Source organism: Protopterus annectens, chromosome 6.part0 (assembly GCF_019279795.1).
Source record: "Protopterus annectens isolate FY-2018-M chromosome 6.part0, PAN1.0, whole genome shotgun sequence".
NCBI lineage: Eukaryota > Metazoa > Chordata > Ceratodontiformes > Protopteridae > Protopterus > Protopterus annectens.
Genome location: NC_056737.1, coordinates 1,735,578,998 through 1,735,596,832, shown reverse-complemented (window position 1 = coordinate 1,735,596,832; position 17,835 = coordinate 1,735,578,998). Strand labels below are relative to the sequence as shown.

Genomic DNA, 17,835 nt, shown 5'->3' with positions numbered 1-17,835 from the left:
GTCCGGAACAATTTCCGTCCAGTCGGGCAACATGTCCGTGGTCTGGTACATAAACAGGGAGGGACCAAGTCTTACCCCCTTTGTCGCGAAGCCATGAGACTCTGGCAGTGGGCGATAGCTTCCAACCGCTTCCTGATCATAACGCACATCCCGGGGAGCCCCAACGTGTTTGCGGACTGACTGAGCAGATGCATACTTCATCCGCATAAGTGGTCTGTCAACCCAAGTGTGGCAATGGAAATTTCAGTCGCTGGGGCCAGCCATGCTGCGACCTTTTCGCCTCCCCTTCAAATGCAAAATGCAGCAGCTACTTTGCCATCTTTCCCCCTCTCGGGGAGTCACCGAGAGACACTCTAGTCCACGATTGGGTCATGGGTCTCCTTTATGCTTACTCTCCGATTCCTCTAATTTCCTTCATTCTACAGAAGGCGATTCAGTTGAGAAGCAAAGTGATCTTCATTGCTCCATTTTGGCCTCGTCAAGTGTGGTTTCCCTTCCTCCGACCTCATCTGTTACAACCTCCTTGGATCCCAGACATTCGTCAGAACCTAATTTCTCACCCACAAGGGCTGACTCCTCCGAATCTGCCCAACCTCAAACTGACAGCTTGGTTTCTCCACTTCCGTTAGTTGCCAGGCAAGAAACCCTTTCTTCACCTGTCCGGGATATTATTTTAGCTTCTCATAAGCCATCCACCAGAAAACTTTACAAGGATAAATGGAAAAGAGTCTCTATTTGGTCTCATAATCAGAAGCTAGACCCGTTCTCAACCCCCGTAGCCACTATTCTTCATTATTTGTTAGAGCTGTTTGACAAAGGTGCCTCGGCTTCTACTATTTGAGTCCATCTAGCAGCTATTTCCAACTACCATAACTTGTCTGAAGGAGTACCACTTATCTCCTCTCATCTTTGCAAGACCTTCCTCAAGGGTATTTTTCACAGCAGGCCTCCCATCAGACAGCTGGTGGAGGCATGGAATTTGTCCTGGGTTCTGCAGGCTCTCTCTCTGCCCCCGTTTGAGCCAGCTGCCACCTGTGATCTAAAATTCTTATCTTGGAAATCCTTATTCCTGGTGGCTATAACTTCAGCAAGACGAATTTCGGAATTACAAGCATTATGTATCAAGAGCCCTTATTTGATCTTTCATAAGGATATAGTATCACTTCGAATTAACCCATCCTTCCTCCCCAAAGTGGTTTTGGACTTTTCCATTAACCAGTCCATTGAGCTCCTTGTGTTTTTCCCAAATTACTCGAACAAGGGAGAATACTGCATACATTCTCTGGATGTTCATAGACAATTACTCTTATTTGGACAGAACTAAATCATTCCGCAAGTCAGACCAGCTTTACATTTCCTTTGCAGGCCCTAGAGTGCGAGGTGCAGTATCAAAAGTTACTTTGTCTAAATGTCTCCGGTATTGTAGGCTGTTTTAGAGCTACACAGTTAAGAAATATACATAACACAAACAGAAGGTTATAATTCAAAGTGGAAAAAGGTAATGATGAAGCAGAGAGGCTATTCAAGAAACAAGGAGAGTGTGGATTTGGATAAAGATCATTAAGGAGAATAACAGACATGCAGAATATTATATTCATGAAGTAGCAGAAAGTATTCCAAGAACTAAGCCAGCTTGAGAATAGAGACTTTGATGATAAGGATGACTGCAATTAGGGGTACAGAGAATCGGCAAGAGGGACTGGAATTTACTGGCAAAGGAACCAAGGTATTGGGAGCAAATAACTAGAGAGGGTCAAGGTAACAGAATGGGAAGAGGCCAAGATGACATCTGGAAAGTAGGCTAGAGACTACCTTCCCTATCTGGGATTGATGTCAGAGTATAGGCAAAGTGAAAGCGATGGGAGGAATCTTAAGTGAAAGATATGATCTGTTAAACTTTTTAGTTGAATCTAGAATGGAGGCTGCTGTTAACAAATGGGTAATTAGTAGGGCATATAAAATATTGTACTATAACTATAGGAATCAATCAGAGCAGATTAGAAAAGATTGGGAAGAGAGAATAGATAAACAATTCACAAGGAAACAATGGGATGGATATATGTATGGCTCTCAAATATGCATCGTGGCTTATGCCTGTTCTGTATTAAAATGAGGAGTGAGCATACTGTCCATCTCTTCTTGATTCTGGTTGTGGGCAACACAGTTTGACAGAGTCCATTACAGTTTCCCTGTCCACATGTAAATGGTCCCTGTCTGCTTGCGTGTGAGCTTGTGTGATGTTAGGCACTGTCTGTGCCTCCTTCACTGGTGATGGTGCTACGACAGGTAACACTGGAAACACTGTCTCTGATAATGACTGATATGTTCTGCTGAGCTACTGCTGTTATCCTAACATCACTCCTCTCATATATCCCGTTATTCTCAGTGTAAAAAAACAGGCATGCACTTGCTTCACAGTGTACCCATTTCATAAGTTTCTTACTTTGTGCATCATTTTGTGTGTCGTTATTTGCATGCAGTTCCTCATATCCATGTCATTATGCACTTGCACTATAACCTAAACTTTTTCCAAATTTCCATATCCATGTCATTATCCACTCAAAATTTCCTTCACATTCTGATACTCTCAACACATATGTTTATAGTCAATGTCTAACAGCCTTCAGCACCAACAAATACATTACTGAGCCCAACCTTCTAACACTACTATCCTTGGGGTTCTATGCCAGCTGTGTATTAACCATTTTTGCATGTCGCACACTCGATCTACTACCTACAAGCCCCCCACCCTGTATGTCTCGGAAGTCTTCTATAGAACATCCTCCCTCCTTTCAGGTACTTCAAAAGATGAAGGATAACTGTCAAGAATGATTGTAATAGTTCCCTTCTGGCCCACACATCTCTGGTTCTCAGTACTTCTGAACATGACCAGGGAGAAGCCATGTGTGCTGCCACTGAAGATGGATCTGCTCACCCAGAGCAGCATACTTCCCCACCTGAACACATTTGAACTGGCACGGTGATTGATTTAGTACTATTCCCTCCAGCCATCTGCTTTCTCAGCCCATCTTGCGTATTTTAAAGGAAGCTAGAAAACCTAGCACCAAGAAGTTCTACATTTCTAAATGGAAAAGGTTCTCACTGGTGTCTGTAGAAATACAGCAGCGGTTAGAAGCCAAGATATCTTTTGTCCTCAATTACATTTCTTAACTTTGCAGTCAGAGTTTGTCTTGTACTTCAGCAAAAAAGTCAGTGCTTATAGCCAGCTTAGCCTTTCTGCAGCTGAACTACCTACCTACTTGCACTAAGCCGTGAAACACCTCTTAAGAGGCTCTTCATTTCAGACCACCCAGAAAGAGCCAATCTCCCATGAGACGAGGTTCTCGTGGTTTGAGCGTCTTTTCAGGCTTGTTGGCTGTTGGTGAAGCACCCTCCCTTGCATTCCCACACTTGTCATCTGCTTCAGCCAAAACAAAGATGCTTTCTTGGAAGACTGCTCTGCTGGTGGCACTAACTTCGGCTCAGTATATTTCTCAGTTACATGTTTTGATGTGGAAGGAACCTTTCCTGATTTTCCACAAATACTATTCATACTAACCCCAACTTTATACCAAATGTATGACTTTCCATGAAGACTCTTCGTAGTAACCCCATCTTTTGTGGCAAAAGTTATGTCTGAGCTATCCTTTAGTCAGGTTGTAAATCTTTGTCTTCTTCCCATCTCACAGAGTAAGGGCAAGAGACTGTTGCATTCCCCTGACTGTGCATAGGCAGCCCAGATGTTACTTGTACAAAGTAAAAGTTTACAGGTCACCAGAACAGCTTTTTGTGGCCTTTGCAAAAGTGAAAGAGGGAAAACCTGTGAAAAAGTAAACTATCTCAAAATAGGTTGCAAACTGCATTTCCTGTTGATACCAGTATCACGGGACGCCAACACCCAGAAGTGTCAAGAACATATACTACTACTACTACTACTACTACTGCTGCTGCTGCCTTTTCCTAGGGGGGCCTATACCCAGAACATACTAGAGGCAGAATCTTGGACCTCTGTCCCCACTTTTTCCAAATGCTACACCTAAAGACTATGTCCAGAGACAGGGCAGGATTTGCATCAGCCAACTCCTTTTAACTCTAGGAAACTTTCCAAGAGTTATTACTGCAGCAGTGAAGTACAAAGGACATAGCACATATGTGTTAAGTATTTGCTATATAAATGCAGATGTTGAAGTAGATTCAGTGTTGCACTAACAATTCCCTTTTTGTGCCCTCCTTTATTCTTGGATCTAGGGTTGACGGACGGTTAGTGCCCTTACTTCCTTATTCCTTCCCTATCCCAAGAAGGTCTCTTCTGCATTCAAAAACCAGTAAAGTCGGAATACGTTCAGAAAGAAGCACTAATAACCAAAAGCCTGAATGTAAAACACAGGGTCGGACATAAAATACTCCAGAAAGTGTAAAACTTTTAATATGCCCAAGGTAAAATAAAAACAAGATACTCTTGAGTGCTTTAGTCCCCTATTATCAAAGGGACTTCATCAGAATTCATAATTAAAAGAAAGCCGTTCCTAACATACTTTAAAAAAAAAAAAAAAAAAAAGAGAGAGAGAGAAAAAAAGTCATGTGACCATAAAAATAAATCATTCGTAAAATTGTGCTCACCTTCCTGTGAAAGTAAAAAAAAAACTTTAGTACATAGGTTATTTTCATTGTTCAAAAAAGTTTTTATATTATGCCTGCTTTATACTTAAGAACTGGTTGCGAGGAAATAAATTCATTCAAATCCAGTCATTTCGCATTCAATTTTAGGTGCCATAATATCTCCCTATGTTCTGATTTAGTATGCTGGTCCCTGCCCTTTTCCCTGGTTCCACTTTTTCTAGAACTGCAAAACTAAAATCAAAATGATTACAAATGTCATATACCAAGTATTTTTACTTTCACAGGAAGGTGAACACAATTTGTTTTTAAGTATATTAGGAACTGCTTTCTTTTAATTATGCATTCTGATGAAGTCCCATTGATGGTAGGGATTAAAGTACCCAATGTATCTTGTTTTCATTTTGGTTTTATTTAACTTGGACATATTAAACATTTTATACTTCCTGGAGTATTTTGTGTGTGTCCCTTGCTTTATGTTTGGACTTTTGGTTATTATTCTCTGTATTCCTGATGCAGTTTGGGGACTGATCTGAGGAGGTTGTGATGCAGGTATCCAGAAGAGTTTGACATCAGACTGGGTCAGGAAAGACCTGAAGACTGCACTGGTGGACTGTCCCTTATACCATGAGCATCCTAATGTTGGAAGGGGAGAGTATCCTCTGGGCTTCGGGGGAAGGTACACAATGTCTGATATTTGGGCTAGCATCAGGCTTTTGCAGAGCAAGAAATCCCAAGAGTTATTACTGCAGCAGTGAATCTACTTGGAACATCTACATTCATGGTAAGTTCCTAATAAAACTGTTCTTTTTTAGTAGAAGGCTTTCCTCTAAAGGTTGGTAGTGATACTATGTAGTCACTCAAACATCCTGAAATTAAATTCTAATAGACTATGACCCAATTCCCCCTTCTGTTCTCATTATCAAAAGTTATAAACTCCTGTAATTCTTTCACATCAGATGTCCGCAAGGGCAATAGTCATCCAAGTGTCTATGTCGTGTCCGTGTTGCAAATATACGCGTAGTGGATGAAGTTATGTCATTACATCTTCTAGAAATTCCATAAATGAATTGGCATAAATATGTCCCCGTAACTGTACCCTGCTGCTGTAAATAACATTAATTGTTGAACTAACAAACATTTTTGGTTAAAATGTGTTTATATTCAGTCAAGTAATGATTTTTAAGCTAGATGGTTTGTGTTGCCCCTGTCTAACCATTGATTTAATGCCTCTATACCTAAATCCATTGGAATGTTTGTATGTTGTGACTAAACATCCAAAGTGCACATATACCAACCCTTATTCATCTGAATTTTTTCGAATTAGTCAGATATTTTAATCTTCTAACAAGGCAGAGCATGGGTGGCAAAATTAATCTCCAGAATCAGAAAGCAGTTCTGTTAATGAACTTCTACCTGAAACTGTAGTTCTGCTTGGTGGATTATTGTGATGTATTGGGTGCTTCTTGGAAGAATATAAACAAATCTGTTTACATTGATCAACCACTATTGTTCGTTTAGTAGTCTAGAATCAATAACACAGTCTTCATATGCACATATTTGAGACCAATCAATTTCCTTTTTAAATCCAAATGTAGAATCCCATATCAATTTAGAATGAAATTTATTGTTACTCATTTGACTTTGTGCTTCAGAGCTGTAATGCCTTCTTCTTGAAATTGTGAAGTGCATCCACTTCTTGCCCAGAGAAGTTATTGGTATATTCTTTTTAAAAACATGTTCTGCATTTATGTGCATTTCCATTAGAGCAGCCCTATCAGATGTAGTAACTGAGGGGTTACTAGGCAGCTGGAACTAATCTTTTTAAATCTAAAATTCTGGGTAATGCTCTTTAAATTTATTGAATCTGTTTCACTAGAAAAAAATGCATTTTAAGTTCAGTTTATGACAACAAAAATTTATGACAGATACTGTTTAGACTTCAAAACTATGTGCTGCAGGCACAATTGGGACCTTTATTATGCAAAGCTTATTCAGAAACCGATAAAAAATTATTAGAAGTATTGTGTACAAAGTCTTATACTTCAGAAATCATCCTCCAAGAGGAACAAAGGTGTGGAAAGCCACTGCAGGGACAGAATGGAAGTTTCAGGAAGAGAGATGGCTAAGGAGACATCAGGACTTCCCTGTGGAGTCCACCACCCTTGAGTCTTGTTTAGACAAAGTAGAAGCTCTCTTGATGACCCCAAATCTGAGGAACTCCTGGAGTTAATGTATCAGTAGAGATCACAGCCAGTTGGCCTGGTCTCTCTAAAGCAACAGGTACTGTAGGAGACTTTCTATTGACCCCTCTTTACCCCAGGTGGTCCCTACATCTTGTGTGATACAGATGACTTGTGAGAGACTAAAGGAGATGAGGCAAGATCCTTCAGTCTCCCAAGGACCCTCAAAAGATATCCAAGCAGTTTGTCCTTTCAACCCAGAGAGACTCAAGTAACAGAGTGCTTTGGAAAGCATGTGTGTGCAGTCAGGCACTTTGTTTATGTGTGTACTTAATTGTTTGACACAGTGGCTTATTGAAGATGATGCCACATAAGATCTGTGACAGGTTGCAATTCCAAGTTGTAGTCGTGGCTAATACTGTTACCTTTTCCATGTGACTGTTACATAGTGCAGTTTCTGGAGCAGCTTGGGCAACTTTGGTTTGCCATTGCCATATGCCATCATGCCTGGTCCAGGCATTGCAGATTCACAGACAATTCAAATGGTCTTCACTAACCTTCTGTTATAATGGTGCCTTACTTTTTTTGGTCCACAGGTGAAGGGTGAGCTGCAAAAGATAAAGCAAGAAGGAAAGATGCTTGCAGAAATGTGCATGAAGTGCTGTAGTATTGTAATTGTATTGCTGTAATGTGAATATTTTTGTTTCTTGCTGCCCTTTTTCTGTTATTTACTTTCAGTATGCATTTTTGTTCTCGTATGATGACTGATGTATTCTCACTTTTGTTGTTGACATTTATTGTATGTACTTTGCTGAACTGGAGCCCAAGATGCGACTGAAATGAGTCAAATGATCAGTCCACTTACCTGGTTACAACATTTCAAATAAGTAAAAATAATTACTCCTCAGAGATCTTTGTTGCAACCAGAAGAGTGAATGGAACTTGTGATTTAGTAAAGACCTGTAGCCCCCATTTGAGCAGTGTTCTGACAGAACCCAACATGGATTTGGGTGTATCCAGGATGGATTCTACCCTAGAGGCAGAGCTGTTTACTTTGTGTCCCTTTGTATTGGAGTAAACTGTAGTTTGTTAAGATCTTGGCTGACTGTCCTTTTCAGGAGGCAGTTATATTTCTCCTCCAGGTTCCTATGTAGCAGGCAATCATGTAAGACAAGTATGTCAGGGATATTGTATCCACACTCTTAACCATTTCCTTCATCAATACCCCCCCCCCCCCCCAAGGCCTTCCTCTTTCCCTTAATGATGTCCTACCCCATCAGATGTCACTGACTAGGCCAACGGTTGAAAACATGTTGAAGATAAGTGCCATCCAAGAGGTCCCACCTGACCAGAGATGGTCCAGAATTTATTCACAATTCTTTCTGGTTCCCAAGAAAGTGAAGGACCTCAACAGCCTAAACCAGTTCACAGAAAAGCAAAGTTCTGGATGGTGATGGGCAGGCAATCCCTCCAGGTCTAGAGAAGGGAGACTCCAGGACACTTGTTTGCATGTTGAGATAGCCAGGGCTTCCAGGAGGTTCCTGTATTTCTGGGTGGATGCCAGTCATTACCAATTAAGAGCTCTCCTGTTTTCTCTCAGCACTGTCTTCTGCGTGTTCACCAAATGTATGGTGTTCATTACAGCACACTTAAGGTTGTTACAAACCAAGATTTCTAGCTGCCCCTACAAAGGAACTGTTTGGTGCAAGGGACTATTTATTTATTACAGTTATTCTGGTCCTTGGGAGTTTCATTGAATACTGTGAGGTCCCAGATGAAACCCTTTCAGGGACTGATTTTTGTCAGTCACTTGCCACCTGGACACTTTGACCTGTGCAGCAGGTGTTCCCTAAGGCGGTGTGTTGTTGCTTTAGTCTGATATTTGCACCCTTCCAGCAGAGTTTTACCTCTAGGTATTAGGGCTTCTGACAACAGTTTTTCTGATACGATTTAGAAAGTTCCACTTGAGGGTTCTATAGAGGATCATAAGAGCTTAGTTAATTACATGGACTCCATGTTGGTATGAATTTCCTGTGAGTGCTGCGACCTGCTGGAGGAGTTGCTTCACCAACCAGTCTTTCTCTGTGCAGCCCCTTTGCCCTTCCATCTCCTGGTGTGACAGTCATCACAGATGTGTCTGCTGTCGGGTGAATGCCATTATTTAGGAAAGACAGTCCAAGGGGCTTGATGAAATGATCTTCATTGTCTTAGAGATAAGGGCAGTCTCCTATCATTGCAGGTTTTTCAGGATCTCCTGTAGGGTGCACTTGCCATCCACTAGGACTGCACGTTATTGATTTGGTACATCAACAGACAGGGTAGAACCCACTTTGTACATCCTTTGTCAGGAAGCTGTGCAACTGTGGGACTGAGCCATGCTGACACATTTATTTCCAGTTGCATTTCATACCCCCCCCCCAAATGTGTATATTCCGACCCCGAGATTGCCATACCGCAGAGCAAAGGGAATACTCAAAGAAATGGCATCTCTGACACAAGTCTGATCTTTCAGCCATTCAATTTCCACATTTTGGGACTTGATCTGGCAGGTCCCAATATTTTAAATGGTTACTGTTCAAACCAGCAGCTAGAGCTGATTTGATGTTTTTTGCCTTGGAAGACTCTTTCTACTGGCCATTATTTCTGTCATAAGAATTTCTGAGTTTTAAGCCATGTGTGTCCATCTTCATTTCCTAATTTTTCGTAAGGATAGAATGTTCATGAAAACAAATCCATCCTGCATGCCCAAAGTAGCTACCACAACTAATAGGTTCATAGGTAGGTACTAGGCTATTGGCCCAAGGGCCTAAATAAGCCTAGCCAACAAAGTTCCCTGGCTTACACCAACCCAAGAAAGTTGATTTCCTGTGCCCCTGTCGAGCAGAGCCACAGAAGTGACCCCGGGGTGTATTTCCTATTTCCCATCCACTCATCAAGATTTTTCTTGAAGAGTGTTAATGAGGATCTTTTCTTGACATAGATGGGTAGCCTCTTCCAGAGTATGGGAAGTCTCTGGGACAGGAATCTATCCCTCCAGCAAGTCCTGTTTATTGTAGTAACAAGGTTTAGGTCCCTAGAGCGTGTAGTTCGGAGGGATTGGGATTTCTGTAGGTGTAGCATGTCCAACAGCTCTGAGTTTGACATAGCTTTACATGTTAGGCCGAGATCACCTCGGAGTAGGCGATATGCTGCAGAGTAAAGCTGGAGTTTTTTGAGATGATCAGTGTAGGGCATCTGTTTAAGGCCAGTAATTCTCTTTGTGAGGTACTTCTGTGGCCTTTCCAGCTGCTGCAGATGTCTTGTGAGGTACATTGTAAAAGAGGTGTTGTACTCTATAATGGTTCTAATGAGTGTCGAGTAGAGGGGAACAATGACCTCTTTTTTTCCTGGATGAGAACCCTTTTGTGATGAGGTGTGCCATGTAGAAGGATTTCCTGACTAGTGTGACAATGTGATTATCAAAGGAGAAACTACTGTCCACTTGGGTCCCAAGGTCTCTTATCACACATTCGGTGTTAAGAAGACTGTCGCTTATGTGGTAGTTCATGGGTACAGTGTTTTTACCAAAGGGGATAACAATGCACGTTTTGGCATTGAGCTGGAGGCCATGGCTCTAACACCAGGCATCTGTCTCAGTGAGGCCCTTCTGTAGGATGTCCACATCATTTAGGGACTCTACTATAGCTCCTAATTTGCAGTCATCTGCAAACTTCGTTAGCCAAAGGCCTTCTGTGTTAGCCTGTACTTCAGAGAAGTAGATACCAAACAGGAGAAGTCCCAGGACTGAACCCTGTAAATCCTCATCAGTTCCAAGATGTTCATCGTGTTATACTGCTGCAGTCATTACACTTGGGTTATCCTGCCGTCAGGTGGTTCCCCAGTCGGCCTGAGTTCCAAAGTCTTGATCCGGCGTCAGTTGCTGTCGCCTCCTCCCTGACGTCAGTGCGACAGGGGTATATAAGATGCAGCCAACGCTATTTTCTTCAGTCTTTCTTGCCGCACGGTGCCCGAAGCAAAAGCAGTTCGCAAGTGCCGGTCGGCCGTCTCCTGAGATTTTCATTCCGAATCCAGAACCGAAGTCTTCTACAAAGCTAAGTACCCCGTTGGGGAAACTTTTTCTTGCCTCAGACCGATGTCAGTAAAAGTTAATAACTGTATTTCTTGTGGGAAGCAAATAATCCCATGCCTAGGCCCAGACCATGACATCACTGGTTGTCTGTTTTGTGCTAGGTTTAACAAGCACACTATTAAACGTCAGTTTGATTTTGCCCGACATTATTTTGGTAGAAAATTCAATTATACCATGCCATCGGAACTTCCGACGACCGGAATACACATCCATTCCTATTGTATCCCATGCCTAGGCCCAGACCATGACATCACTGGTTGTCGGTTTTGTGCTAGGTTTAACAAGCACACTATTAAACGTCGGTTTGATTTTGCCCGACATTATTTTGGTAGAAAATTTAATTATACCATGCCGTCGGAACTTCCGACGACCGGAATACACAAAAAGCGCAAAGACAAGGATAGGCATCCGAGGCCCAAAACTGACGACGAAGCCTCTTCTAGGCCAGTCGCCGGTTCTCTGATTTTCAGCGAGGAGCCTTTGCAGCCCCTGACCGCTTCTGTAGAACCACAGGCCACCTCTGACTCCTACGTGGAGATTGCTGGACCTTCGGACGCACAAGTTACTCAGCCTACCGAGACTAACCTTTCAGAGGGATTCGGAGTAGCTGAGCAACCCACAGCTTCAGAGGGTGTCTTCAGACTTACTCAGTTAAGCATTAAACCCTCAGCTAAGTCTAAGCCTCCTTTAGAATCAAAGAAAAAAATACAGCATTCTCCAGGACAGGCCTCCATGCCTAAGAAACAAATGCTCAAAATGGCCGAAGACCTAATCGCTGTGATCAGGGGGTCCCATCCCCCTCCTGATAAAAGGCCTAGACAGGATGCAGACTATGACTCATCCGACCAGGTGTCAATCTCTTCTGATTCATCCTCAGACCTACGATACTCTTTACCCCCTTATGAGGATTCTGATGCTGAGGAATCAATTCCATCAGCCTCACCGCCTGAGGACTATGTATACCATGAGGGAGCATTTCCACTGGGAAGGCCAGGATTACTCAGAATCCAAGAAAAGCCTCAGAGACTTCCTTTTATTACCTCAACACAGACGCCTTGCTATTCCACCAGTGTTAGATATTGTGGATGATGTGTATACTGAATCCAGCTTAAATCCTAATTCCTTACCTCTAGCCCCTGTTAAACCTGACAAGATACTACAGAGTCCCTGACTCACATAAATTTCTGTATAAAAGCCCTGTAGCTGACCATGAAACTATTTCTCAGGGACCCAAAGGAGTTAAGGCCTCATCAGCCAAGAATCCAGTTCCCTCTGACAGAGATTCCAGAGCATTAGACAGATGGGGAAAGAAAGTATATACGTCTGCAACTTTAGCAATGAGAGCCTTCAATTGCCAGTTTCACATGCTAAAATATCAGCAATTTTTACTGTCTCAGTTAAAACTAACAATGCTTCCAGAATCAGATCCTCCTAATTTTAAAGAAATGAAGGATTTATTGCATGCAGCTGAACAAGTGGGAAAAGCATACTTTGCAATGTGGTTTTGATTCTCTAGAAGCCTCCTGCAGAGCAGCAGTTACAGGCTCTGTCATTAGAAGACATGCTTGGTTAAAAGAACATACGTTACCAGATCATGTTAAAGCAAAATTATTGGATGCACCTTTGCAGCAGGATGTGTTATTTGGAGTTAAGGCAGAAAAGGTATTAAAGAAGATGGAGGATAAGGCAAAATCTACGCAAACGGTGAAGGATTTCTTACAGGTTCAGCCTCCTAGATTTAGCAGAAACTGGCCAACTACGAATTGGTCCTTTCCAATTACAGACAGACCTCATAGGGGAAGATACAGACGTCCAAGAGGTAGAGGTCAAACACAAGGTCCTTACAGGCCGTGACAATAGGTTGCATCAGGCCCGAAAGAAGGGGAAGACAGGCCCCAACCATATAAAAAGCAGCTCCAATGACTTCCCACTACAGCTGCCAAACAAATCCCTTTTGGCAGCCCCCTTGGGAGGAAAACTGGCACTCTTCTACCACAATTGGCAAATGATCACCAAAGACAAATGGGTTCTCAACATTGTATTTCAAGGTTACAGGTTCCACTTTCACACTCTGCCAAGGTTAAAAGGAATGCCAAATCTGCCACCAAATCAATGGGCAGAGGTTCAAAAACAAATTACAGCACTCGTGGATATGAGAGCTATTCAAAAGGTACCATCACAGGAGCAAGGACAAGGATTTTACTCGACTCTTTCTGGTACCCAGAAAGGACAAAGTCTGGAGGCCCATTCTGGATCTTTCATCTCTAAACACTTACCTGGATGTTCCGAAATTCAAAATGTTGACACTACAGCAGCTCCTTCCCATGCTGGGCAAGAAAGCTTGGCTCGTGACTTTGGACCTCAAGGAGGTATACTTGCATGTCCCTATCAGACAAAACTGCAGAAGATACCTCAGATTCATAGCTGGTTCAATGCACTATCAATTCTCTGCACTGCCTTTTGGCTTATCTACTGCGCCCAGGGTCTTCACAAAGTGCCTGGCACCAGTAATTGCATTTTGCAGACAGAAAGGAATTCAAATTTATCCGTACCTGGACGACTGCCTGATTTAAGCAGAGAGCAAGGACTTTCTTCTAAAGCATCTGGCGTTTGTGAAAAAGTTAAGTTGCCTGGGGTACACAGTAAACGAAAAGAAATCAAAACTAGTGCCCCCACAAGAGATTATATTCCTGGGTGCCAGCTTGAACACAACAGCCCAGATGGCTTATCTCACACCAGACAAGCAAGGACAACTGACTTAATTCTTTCATTTGATGGCAACAAAGACCCAACTCCCTGCAAGAAAAATTCTGCAGGCCTTGGGTTACATGGCATCCTACATACTACTAATTCCATATGCCAGACTGCATATGAGGAAACTACAATGGTACCTAAAGAATGTATGGTCTCAACACTGTCAAAGTTTGGAAACAGTTATACCACTAATCCTTTGCCTTCAACAGGGAGTTTCAATGGTGGGCTTAAGCTTGTCACCTCAACAAGGGACAGCCTTTCACACAACCCACAGCCAGGCAAATACTGACAACAGATGCATCGGATTACGCCTGGGGAACACACATGGCAGGCAAATGTATTCAGGGCATGTGGCCCGCAGAACAAAGGCATCTTCACATCAATCAAAAAGAGATGCTAGCTGTACAAAATCGCCTTATAGCTTTCAAGGACCTGCTGCATCCAGGACAACTACTGCTAAAGACAGACAACACCACAGTTATGTGGTACATAAACAAGCAAGGGGGCACTCACTCCTACCCCCTATGCAGACAAGCCATGACCTTGTGGAACACAGCTATAAACCTTCAAGTTCATCTGCAAGCACAATTCCTGCCAGGAGAGAAAAACACACTGGCAGACGACTTAAGCAGAAACATCATGGATCCCCACGAATGGGAATTGAATCCACAAATATTCAGAATGATAACACAGAAATGGTGGAGCCCGGACATAGATCTGTTTGCATCCCCAATAAACTGCCAGCTACAAAAATTCTGCACAAGGAGTTACCATCCACAAGCATGGAAAGTGGATGCCCTCTCATTCAGCTGGGAGAACCTACAAGTGTACGCTTTCCCACCACTACCTCTCCTGCCAAAGGTTCTCATAAAAGCCAGGCAAGAAGAGCCAAAGATGATCCTGATTGCACCAGACTGGCCACGCCAGCACTGGTACCCAATCTTAAGGAGCTTAGCACAAGAACCACCCTGGATTTTGCCTCAAATCCTATATCTGCTGCCTCAGCACAACAATCAAATACTACACAGCCAGCTAAAGACCTTTCTAGCTGCATGGAAGATTCCTTAGTCAAGCAAGCAATGCCTGTCTCCAAAGCTGTTATGGATGTCATTCTGGAGGCCAGAAGGCCTAGTACCAGGAAAGCCTATTCGGATAAATGGAAGAGATTCTGTGCCTGGAGCCAAGCTCACAGCCTTGACCCAAACATTCTTCAGATACTACAATACTTAACTGAGATGCTGGACAAAGGCCTCTCCTTCTCATCCATCAAGATCCATGCCTCTGCCATCTCTGCTCATTACAACACGGATCCACCAATTTTCTCTAATCCTCTGTTAAATCAGTACCTCAGAGGGGCTAAAAACATAAGACCACCCCGTAGAGCACCTACTCCAACTTGGGACCGCAACTTTGTTTTGGAAAAACTAACTTTACCTCCTTTTGAGCCAGCTAACACAGCAGAATTAAAATATATCTCTTGGAAAACTACTCTGCTCCTGGCAATACCATCAGCATGATGAGTTTCAGAATTACAGGCACTAATGGCAGTGGAACCTTTCCTCATTTTCCACCAGGACAGGGTGTCTTTAAGAACTAACCCTACGTTTATGCCAAAGGTGGTATCCAGTGTGGCTCTAAACCAAACTATTCACCTGCCAACTTTTTATCCTAAACCACAGAATAAAGGGGAGAGACTACTGCACTCTTTGGACATTCACAGGCAGTTATGCTTCTACTTGGACAAAACCAAAGCTTTCAGAAAATCTGAGCAATTATTGGTAGCATATGCTGCAGGAGCACAGGGAAAAGCCATTTCAAAACAGACCATTTCAAAATGGATAGGACATTGTATACGTTTCTGCTACACATACCATGGAAAACCTGTACCTAGCAGCATTATATCTCACTCCACCAGGGCAACAGCCACTTCAGCTGCCTACCTCAGGGGAGTACCTACCAAGGATATTTTGGAAGCAGCAACTTGGAGTTCTGTACATACCTTCACCAAGCATTACCATCTGCCTCACCATTACCAAGCATTACCATCTGCCTCTATACTCTAAATCCAGAGCTGGCTTCGCCACTGCAGTGCTGCAGGGCCTTATAGCCACCCCTAATGCCTTATAGAACCAGCCACCCTACCTCAGCTTTAGGATTCTACCCAAGTGTAATGACTGCAGCAGTGTAACACGATGAACATAGTACAATTTTGTACCTACCATAAATGTAGATGTTCGAGTGTATACACTGCTGCAGTCCAGGTTACCCTCCCTCCTTCCCCTCTTACTGGCTGGTACGTACCTATGTGTTCTACCCTTTACTACCTATGGGGAGTATTTGCTGGTAGCTGTAAGTTGTTTTTTGCTTTTCTAATGTATGTTTTATTGGCAATCGGAATTGCCTACCTATTTAGAGGCACCTGACATCTGGGGCAAGAAAAACTGAAGAAAATGGCATCGGCTGCATCTTATATACCCCTGTCGCACTGACGCCAGGGAGGAGGCGACAGCAACCGACGCCGGACCAAGACTTTGGAACTCAGGCCGACTGGGGAACTGCCTGATGGCAGGATAACTCAAGTGTAATGACTGCAGCAGTGTATACACTCGAACATCTACATTTATGGTAGGTACAAAACTGTACTTTATCCTAACAATGGATAGTATTTCTTATATTGTGTGGATATTATCAAACTGCTCATGTTTCATTTGGACTGAACTGAGTCTCAGAAAGATTCCCAGTTAATTTATTTTTTCCAAGAAGAAATGAAATGCAGAGTTTTTGAAGTTAATTTGTAAAAGTGGTTACTAGGTTGTATTAAAATAAATTATGCTACCATACATGGGGCTGGGTCTAGAAAGTAGAAAGAATGGAAGGCTATAGAAATAACTGATGCTTGATGTAAATGACATTTTCATGTCTTGATATTGAAGACTTAATTCATATCAGGAAATCATTAGCTCTTATTTTGAGTAAGGCTAAATGTTACTCTCTTGACTTTTTTGCAGCTGATGCAAATTATGAAATAAGTTACTTTGACTACATGTGTGAATATAGCAATAACCCACTCCTGGGTGTGGGTAATGCGGGATTTACCCACGGTTGGCGTGGTTTGGTCCCGAGGGCGACAAAAGACAACCGTGGGTAAATCCCGCATTACCCACACCCAGAAGTGGGTTATTGCTGTTATACTATGACATTATTTAAGAAAAAAAATAATTACTTTTCTTAAATAATAGCATTGTATAATGCCTCTTTGCTGCCCTTCCGCAGCTGTCTGGTATCCTGCAGTTCTGATGTACTGCATGCCTCGCAGTACATCAGAGCTGTGGCCAAAAGCAACGGAGAAAGCAAGATCTCTGTTGCTTTTACTGTTCGCTATGTTAAATGGGTTTAACATGCGAGACAGCTTTAAAATAAGCAACGGAGATGTCCGTTGCTTATTTTAAACTGTTTCGCTATGTTAAACCCATTTATAATGAACAGTAAAAACGGAGATCTTGCTTTCTCATTGTTTTTTAAACCTGTCTGCTATTTTAAATGGGTTTAACATGGAGACAGCTAAAATAAGCAGCGGAGATCTCCGTTACTTATTTTAAAGCTGTCTCGCTATGTTAAACCCATTTAACATAGCAGACAGGTTTAAAAGCAACGGAGAAAGCAAGATCTCCGTTGCTTTTTACACACTGTGTTGCTATGTTAAAGGAGTTTAACATAGCGAGACAGCTTTAAAAAACAACGGAGATCTCCGTTGCTTTTTTTAAACCTGTGTCGCTATGTTACACTCTTTTAACATAGCGAGACAGTGTTTTAAAAGAGACTTATACTAATGGAAAATGTCCAGGCGACCGGACCTTTTTCCATTAGTATAAGTTGATTTACAACGTGCACGCTGGTCAATCAGCGTGCATGTTTTGGAATGTTAATGGGGGGTCATGGTATAATATACTTTATAGTATTAAGGTGTTATGCAGAAAGTTAGTAAAATGTGGCTATTAAATCAGTGGAGATGTATTGTGTACTTTTGCCTAGTTAATCCTGACAATAGATATTGTGATTCCCAAAACTGAAGTGCTGTTAAATTATTTGACTGTCTGCTTCACTGATGTAAAACAAAACTCCCTAACCTTTGACAGTTACTCTGCGTCCCTC

The 17,835-nt window shown here is 42.4% G+C and overlaps 1 protein-coding gene across 1 annotated transcript in view; it reads left to right on the top strand.

Annotated features, from left to right (window-relative positions):
• The window catches only part of ATL3 (atlastin GTPase 3), a 1,114,372-nt gene that overhangs the window by 487,862 nt on the left and 608,675 nt on the right, over nt 1-17,835 (top strand). The window lies entirely within an intron of this gene.